At 40.2% G+C, this 9,623-nt stretch overlaps 1 pseudogene; it reads left to right on the top strand.

Annotated features, from left to right (window-relative positions):
• The first annotated feature begins 2,424 nt into the window (after positions 1 to 2,424).
• LOC142136295 (5S ribosomal RNA) lies at positions 2,425 to 2,543 on the top strand (annotated as a pseudogene).
• Positions 2,544 to 9,623: the final 7,080 nt, after the last annotated feature.

Genomic DNA, 9,623 nt, shown 5'->3' with positions numbered 1-9,623 from the left:
TAATTATATCCGCCCCTTCCCAACAAGTCCCTATCTGCCTAATAACAAGGTTCACAATACTCAGTCCCATTAAATAATAAATAAACAGGGGTTACTTTTCGATTTAGATTCGGTTTTCTCCTCAGATCTCTCACAGGAATTTCAGCTGTTTCTCTCACAGGACAGGGTTGACAAGTCTGACAGAGCTCTCCCTCCTGTCAGAGCTAAAACTCTGTTGTCCCTCCTGGCTGATTCCTCATGGGCTGATTTTCTTCAGAGACTCACATGGCTTTTTCTGCTGACAACATGACAGGGTTTTTCCCTGACAGACTTCACTGCTGACAGTGACCAACTGCAACACTTCAACTGCCAGTTTAAAGTCAATCCTCTCATCTAACTGTCACTTTTCCCTTGGTCTCTGTGATGTCACTGTGAGCAGAGCTTTATCAATCCCTGACATTAATGCACATATGCGTGCCATCAGGTTCACCGGCACTACATTGATCAAGCAAGTAATAGATGATGCATTTATAAACCATTATGATATACTGAAAGTCAGATTGTAAATGCTATTCTCCAAAAAATGTTTGCGCTATTGGTACGTTATACAATATGAATATAACTTAATTAATTATACTTTAGCCTACAGCACTTGGCATTCCCATGTCTCCCATCCATGTACTAACCCAGCCCAATCTTGTTTAGCTTCCAAGATCAGGCTTGATCAGAATGGCATGGCTGTAGGCATATATTAGCACAGTGTCATTTTAAAGTGATGTGTGTTTTCTTTTTGTGTCACTTCCTTTTTTCTTACAGTGTTACAATATAAATAAGTTCTGAATGTTTGTTATGTTTTGTCTTAAAAATATATGTTGTACGTATCTGTGCATCCATTGATCAATACACTCATTGTAGGAGGACTGTAGTATAGAGAGTAGAGGCTCTGGTTGGCAAATAAGAGGTTATTAGTTCAATCCCCACAGAAGTAATTTGGGTGTATAAAATGCAATGAAGTTCCCACATACTATATTTATTTTGTGAAAAAGCCCTTAAATAATAAGTGATTTAGTTTGATGGAAGATGCATTTCAAGAATAAAACTTCTTTGAGAGGTTGTTGTAATAATGGATGCACAGTGGTTGAAAGCACATGCTATTCTTTTCAATGTACTATTTAATATTGGATAACATAAGATAATTGTAAATATTAGATTGAAAAGATATATACACTTTAAAAAATAAAAAAAAATTCTTGTATACTCAGAGAAAAAAATATGCATTTAAATGAACTAGTTCAGAATGCACTTAAAAGTACATGTTGCAAGTATTAAATGTTAAATGAGCTGGAGCAATGAGAATAGATGTTCCAGTTGGAAATCACAAGGTTACAAGTTCAAATCCAATAGCAGAAGCCTGGGTGTAGAAAATGTATTTTATATAATACTGAATGTCTCACAGATGTATTTTATTTTAGGATTAAGCCCTCATTATTATGAATTTATTAGATATATGTGCAATATGTAATATATTTTTTAATATCAAATACAAGATGAATGTTACTGCAGAGATAAATGTATTAAAAAGAACAAATGTGTAATATAATGGAATGATGATGTTAATTAATTAATCAGATGAAGCAGTGATTACATAGTGATTGGTATATAGAAGTATAAAATATTGGGATCACCACTTCTCCCCCACACCTTGAGATAGATTCATAGAATTGAAACGAGCTGGTGGTGAGAATGGGGAATCTGATACCAGGTGGAAACTGCTCCTGAAAGTCTTGCGGGACTGTGAGGCATTGTGGCTGGCACCTGCTCATAGCATCTTGCAGTGATTGTGCTCCTTACATGCCTGTTATGTGCTTAATGGGGTAAGAGTTCACCTTCATAGGGGTCGGAGAGAAACTTTAAAACTGGATGCTTGAAGGTTTTTATATTTTTATATATTGGGAGAGATATAGAATATATATTTACTTTTTAAGCAAATTGTACAATTGTTGCTTTATTTGTTTATAAACCCAATCTGTGGAGGGATAAGCGAAGTGAAATACAGAAATGTTTGGTTCATCTGTAAAAAGTAAATAACTCCTATAAAGTCAGACCTGTCTAAGAGAGGAAAGAAAAGGAGATTGATATTACACTTGTGGATGAAAACATTTATGAGTTTCAAATATAATTGGATTATATCTGCTGTGAAGTTTAAATCAAAAGGAAGATTGCAGTTATTTAGGTTTAAGAGTTAGCACAGTTTGCACTATGATCTTTTTTTATTTGTTTCTTTAAAGAGGAAGTGATACACCTTTAATAATAAGAAAGCACACATCACACTAAAAGGACAGTATTTGTTTATATTGTTACACTGGAGGAAAAAAAGCAAGCATAGACACACCTCTATTCAGAAGAAAGCATACATCACTTTTAAAGGACATTGTGTTAATATATGCCTACAGCTGCACCACCCTGATCAATCCCACTCTTGTGTGATCTTGGAAGTTAAGCAGAGTTGGGCTGGGTTAGTACTTGAATGGGAGACCACCTGGGAATACCAAGCACTGTAGGCTAAAGTATACGTAATGAAATTCTATTCTTTTTGAATAATATACCAATAGCGCACAGTACACTTTATTGTTTTTTTGGATATTTTGTAATATTTGTTAATTTGGATGTGAACCTAAGGTGTATATTGCTGCAACTGGGGGTAGTGCAGGGGAATCCAAAACATTTATTTATTGCAACTGCTTTTAGTAATTTGGTAGTGTTAATCGTTATTAATAATAGTAAATGTTCTCCTTATTCATTAGATATTGTTTACATATATATGCAGATATTGGTGAATCACACTGATATACTTTATAACTAGTGTGGCTTTGCCATCTCTTTATCACCACATGTGCATTCTCCTCTTCTTTTTAAATTTCTTTATTCAGTGTAGCTTTACATTATTATTGCACTTTAGGTGGTTACCCAGCAATCAGTGGGTAAACCGATTGCTGGCCTAAGACTCCTGCATTAGATTTTTTTCTTGTTTTGTCTGTTTCCAACTAAGGTTGCCATGGTGACGTTTGTTGATTGGCACACCCCTTATGATGCACATTCATTGTCAGTTTTGATCTAGTAGGAGTGCTATTCCCCTGCAATGCATGCTGGGGAAGTAATGCTGTCACATGGTATACAGACAGCTTGTTTCACCTTGCAGCAAGTGTAAGGTATGTTAACTATGTTTTACACTATATATTGAGTATGTTTGTCAGAATCTCACATGATGTCCCAGAGGAAAGTAATGTACTGAAATGCTGTATTGGATTAAATACATCTTTTTTGCTAAAACTACAGTCTGTTTTAAATTCTTGAGTGCCACCTGATCTAGAATCTATTTATTGTACTATCCATACAAGTGAAATACCGAGGAAGGCAACAGGGTAATGCATTATTATATTCTATTTATAAGGCCCCACAAAGGGTCCGCAGCACCGTACATGACATATACAGGAACAGTGATCCCTAACAGGTGACATGATACATGAATAACAAAATACAAAGACTATACATACCGAATGAGTAAAAATACAGGTAACATGGTATTGTAGATCAAATTAAAGGAGGGACAGTGAGTCAGAGTGATGGTAGTAATCAGCGGGAAGTAGGCCTAATCTTAAGAAAACAGGGCAAGGGAAGTAAGCCAAGAGTTACATAGAGGGTGATAGAATATTAGAAGGAGAGCACAAGGAAAGAGGGCCTTGCTTGGAAGAAGGCTAATAGGCTTAAATAAAGAAATGAGTGCATGCTTGAAGCCTTTCAGAGTAGAGACTAACCTGATGGTGCTGTAAAGCAGCCCGGCAAAGTTCTTGAGGAGGGAATGGGAAGAAGTGATCAGTGAAGTAATGAGGCGGTAGTCACTGGCAGAGTGGAGAGGGTGATGAGGAGTTTAGGTAGAGGTGAGGTTGGAGATATAGGGAGGATGATTGAATGAGAGCTTTAACGGTGAGGATTTTAAATTTAATTCTGTATTCAATGGGGAGCCAATGTGCTGACTGGTAAAGGGGGATAGCAGAGACAGAGTGGCGGGAGAGAAAAATGAGCTGGGCAGCAGCATTGAGGATAGACCTAAGAGGAACAAGATGAGGTCAGGTGGGCCAGAGAGAAGGAGGTTACAGTAGTGAAGGCGAAAAATTAAAAGCGAATGAATACGTTTTTGTGGCTTCCATGGTGAGAAAGGGCCCCGTATCTTGGATATATTCCAGAGGTAGAAGTAGCATGATTTTGATAGGCACAGAATGTGAGGTTTGAAGGAGAGGAAGGAGCCAAGGATGACTCCAAGGCATCGGACTTGAGGGAATGAATTCCAGTTTCAATGAGGTTCTTTCTGTTTCAAAGAGTTAATGACTCATGAATGCAAGATTTATTGTGAAGTTTACCTTTATTTTTACAATAAACTTAACATAAAAGTGAAAGTAAATCAAATACTTAGCTTCAAATATGTTAAAGTAACAGTCAATTTCCAGGACTCCTCTTTCACACAAAAGCAGGAAAAGCAATAGGCACCTTTCTGTATCAAGGTCCAGTATGAGGCAAGGGTCTCTCTAGCTGCATTCCAGTTTTATACTCGGAGAACAAAGGGGCTTAGAATTAGAGATGCTCACTGATCCCCGTAAAGTGGTTTTGGTTTTGGATCTGTATTTTGTTAGAAAAATGGCTAAAATCACATCATTTTGCTCTTTTTTTTTTGTTTTGGTTTTTGTTCTTACATTATTATTAACCTCACTAACACTAATTTCAAGTCATTTGCAGTCAATTTTGATCACCTCACAGGTCACAATATTTTTATACACTTTTGGACAAATACTGCAGTGACATGGCTGGATGCTAAGCGACAGAGCAATGACACAAGCACATGGCAGTTCTTAGCACATCTAGGACACATTGGCACACAGCAGTGGCAGAAAAGAAAGTGGTGCAAGATGGAATTGTCCTTGGGCCCTCCCACCCTCCCTTATGATGGATCTTAAAAAGGACATGCACACTGTCATGAGCCGCGGCAGTATGCCGCATTCTGGCGTGAGGTAGCAGCCGAGCATGTGCATTAGTTACAATGCACTGTTATCTTTGTGGCAAAGAGTAGGAGGGTGTAGGGACATCCTCCAACTCCAGGGGGAGCTTTCGCATAATTCTAATCTGTCATTTATATTTTCATACATGTTCCTGGTTAGTGATATGACCTATGCTAGTTCTAAGCTAGTAATTAATTAGCAGCCTCCTGAGACTGATTCTCAGCCCTGTCCTTCTCCTTTCTGACTTGTCCATCAAAGTATTTAAGGCAGTGAGGACTGCACTTTACTGCCAGTTATAGTCACTGCTTGCTAGCATACTTCTCCTGCTGTTTTTGTACTTGCTATCTTCTGTGTTACCGTTGCTGACCTCTGGCCTGGATCTTAACATTGATGATTTGCCTGTGACCCTGAAAGCTTTGCCTGGATACCTGATTCCTCCTTTTTGTAATACCTGCACTACGATCTCAGTTTAACAGCTCCTACTACTAGAGAACAAGACCTGGGTCCATCTGAGTACATGTGAGTGTGTCTAGCTCTACAGGAAAAGCGGCTGCTCTAGGCAAAGACCTCTGAAGCGGTTCTAGGAATTGATACCTGGGGCATGAGCCGTAACACACACTTTAACAAACCAAGCACTTCAGCCTTAAAAGTGCCACTCCTTGTGGCTGAAGTGCTTGGTTTGTTTGGGCCCCCACAAAACAAGGTAACAATGGCATTAAGCCACAAAAGGTAACAGTGGTGTAAATGAACTCTACTCTGGCAAGATGTTGTTGTCATCATCCTCAACCTCATCCTCACCCTCATCAGTGTGTACATCATCCTCACACATTATTAATTCATCACCGTTGGAATCCACTGTTACAAAAGTCTCAGTATTTTGAAGTAATTGGCGGGAAAGACCTTCCTCGTGGAACTTGAAGTTCAGTTTTATGAACATCATCTATTCCACATTTTGAGGAAGTAGCCTCCTAAGCCCATCACTGACAAGGTTCCCGGCTGTGCTAAAAACTCTTTCTGAGTACACACTGGAGGGTGGGCAGCTTAGACAGTGCAAAGTGAGTTGGTACATGGGTCTCCAAATTCCCTTTTTTTCCTCCCGGTATGTAAAGGGACTGTCTGATGTGTCTATTTCTATGCTGTTATGAAAATAATCCTCCACCATCCATTGGATGCTGATAGTAGGATCAGGTGGAGTTACGGCAGAGGTGTCACGTTTTTTGCTGAATTCTTTTAGACCAGACCAGATGTCAAAATTTGGTGCAGAGTAATCTGCATCATCCTTGGTGAGAAACTAAAGGAGGAGACGTCATCCTGTCACATAACACTTGAGCTGTCATCTTCCTCACCAGGAGCTCCTTGCATCTCTTCTGTTATGTGCGTATTGTCGCTAACCAATAACGATTGTCGAACCTCGATTTGTGTTTCCAAAGCACAAAGATTTATTCGCAATAAGTAGAATAATATGCTCAAGCGAAGTAATAGTAAATACAGCCGTTACCTATCGCAGGCGCTCTGGATCCAGTGCAGTCATTCAATCCTGAAGTCTGGGGACAAGATGTCTGCATGCTGGATTACAAGCTGCTGCTTATATACACAATCAAATACAGTAATACAATGAAGATGGTATAGCTTGCATCTATTGGTCCAGGTCTCAGGAATGTCCAAAGGGTTGTCAATCATTGGCTGGTTCATCCTAAGGAATCCAAAGGAGGGGGTCATCTCTGCAGAGGGTATGCTCTGCTCTTCCCGCCAAGATTCCTTAGTCTTAAGTAGTTCATAATTCCCTATCATTCATAACTTGTGTATGCAATCTGCGATTCCCTCGCAGAGTGAACCAAACAGTAGGATATGTAACAAGGTTCAGTATGATACCACTCACGATGTTATTCCTTCAACCCGTCCTGTATTTTTCATTAATATGCATGTAACTCTGATATAACATATAAATACTACTATATTTTGACATATCTGACTATGTGTTGCAACTACCATTAATGTGTACTATTTTATAAGTATGCGTGTTTGTGCGAATGTGTGGTAAAAGACAAATTACTGTTGCTGCCACGTGTAGTGGATGCGTACGCCCTTTCACGCCGTAGCGTGCCCTTGTACGTCGTAGCGTACCATACGTATCTTTTCAGACAACGACAACCAAGTTTGCTAGACTTTAATTGAAATGACTTTATCCAATTTGCTGACTTCGACAGTTCCACCCTTTGATAGTGTAATAAACTATCACCCAATCACCGTTTCAAGTTCAGGATTATACAATACTTCTTCACAGACCATGATCTCGGTATCTGGTACCACCCTTTCAGTCTCTTTCTCAGTGTTACTCCTATGAGACCGTTTTCCACACTTCAACACAGTAGGAACACATTTGACAACTAAACCAATTGCTAAGATGACACCCACTATAAGGAGAAGGAGCTTTCCTACACTAGCAACCATTTCCTGTACCCACTCCCCCAGACCGGAGAACCATTTCACTGTGTTCAACCACGAGAACCAACCCGCCACCTTTTCCCCGACCTCATATAACGAAGAATTGTGACTCTTTCGAAATTCCCATTTCAGCTGCAAAATTTCATCCATCTTCCGGTCTATAACCTCTTTAGGGTCATCCGTATTATTAGTAATGTACGTGCAACATTTGACACCGAACTGGGTGGCCAGTGTCACACAGTACCCACCAGTAATAGAGGTGAGATAATTTAGTACCAGTCTATGTTGCACCAACTCCTTCTTGTACGCTTGTAGCTCCCTTCCAGTATACCTGAAAGTGTCATCATACATCTCGGTGATATTATCTATTAATTTAGCTAGGTCTTGGATATATTTAAAGTTTAATGTTCCCCGAGCGGTCCTGGTAAGGTCTAGAGCAACCATAACTTGGAAACCAGCAGTTTCACTAATCAATTTTGTAGCTATGGGTTCCTCACCAGGAATCATATTTCTCTTGCCACGGTGTTCATACTGTGTGTGTATGTATGGTGGCGATGTGGTCTTGTGAATACCAACCATTTCTTCATGAGTAATAGTCATGATTTCAGGAACCAGTTTAGCTAAGAAACACAAAACCTTGGAACTTGGAGTCACCCAGGAATAAGCTTTCCTCCCACAAACAAAATACACATCATCAGGGAGAACATAAGGAACAGTATGCCCATGAATTATATCACACAGAGTTTTGATAAAACTACCCATGCCTAGTGTCTCCATTTGCTCTAGACACGTGTCGGCATTAATGACATTTTTACATTTATCTGTAGAGACTTTTCCAATGGATACCTTCTTATGTTTGGTTATACGCCCTAATTTGTGACTTCCATCAACGTTCCTGCCTAGTAGTGACCTTGTGAGTCTCCCTCTAAAATGAGTGTGGCGAGCCATTGTCTGATCTGATAGGTCAGCCTCCCAATTCTCCAGGCGCTTTGCATGAGATATATTTAGGCACAGCAAAGATCTGCCTATGGAATATTGTCGAAGCGTCAGACTAGGGGACCTAGTGTTATTGTACCTCCCGTCTATGGGCCTCCCACCCCTCAATTCGAGTACTTCAGATATGTTTAGAGGGAATGGCACTAGTCCTATATTATGTTGCCCTTGCGGCACGTGAGAGCACACCCAACACTCGGTTTGGTTTAGCACCTTACGCACCAGGGAGTGATAATCCTCCAAAGGATGCCCACCTATATTCAGAGTACTGGGGGACTGGCATCGTTGGATGCATCTCTCTTCAACTAGGGAGTTGCAGAACTTGCAGATACAATACTCATCAGACAAAAGCCCCTCACACTGCCTCCGAGTTCCTGAGCTAGCAGACCTTTTCATAACCCCCGGACCAAGTTTGATAATGGGCTGCTCTGAGTATCCTAATAACTTTTCTTCTGCCTCCATTTCATCCATATCACTCCCAGAACTCTCCTCCGTCCTCCATCCTCCTTCACAAAAATAGAATGTCCTAAAAAAATAGAAACAAGGAAAATCCTGGAACAAAAAAACCCAAAAACCGCTACTCCATCGCTGGAAAGATAGTTCTGGGGCAACGTCTCTGGTTCAGGTGTCTCGACTGCAGGCTTTAGGTCTCCCGGAACAGACTCACGAGTGACAGATCTATGTCGTTGGTCTTAGCTTTATCTTGCACTTTCTCCGGATTATGGACTCTCCTGCAGTGGGTGGAATGGACCCAAGTGTCTCTCTCTGCAACCTTCAGTGATGTAGTACTGGTCAGCAGCACTTGGTACGGGCCTTCCCAACGGTCTGTTAAACAACCTGAACGTAAGAAATAAGACATAACATAGTCTCCAGGTTCAACATCATGACAGTTCGTTTCTAGCATACCAGGTGACAACATTTTTAGTTTTTGTTGTTGTTGCTTTAGCTGTCTACTCATTCTTATAAGATATTGTACAGTCACTTCATTATTACACTTCAAGTCGTCTTGTGGACTCACGATCAAATGAGGCTGTCGTCCGAACAGTATCTCAAAGGGGGACAGATTAAGAGGAGGTCTAGGAGTGGTTCGAATGCCATGGAGGACCAATGGCAAAGCCTCAGGCCATGCCAACCCAGTTTCAGCCATTATCTTAT

The sequence above is a fragment of the Mixophyes fleayi genome, chromosome 1 (genome assembly GCF_038048845.1).
Source record: "Mixophyes fleayi isolate aMixFle1 chromosome 1, aMixFle1.hap1, whole genome shotgun sequence".
Classification (NCBI taxonomy): domain Eukaryota; kingdom Metazoa; phylum Chordata; class Amphibia; order Anura; family Limnodynastidae; genus Mixophyes; species Mixophyes fleayi.
The sequence above is the reverse complement of the archived record's forward strand: the minus strand, read 5'-3'. Positions and strand labels throughout refer to the sequence as shown.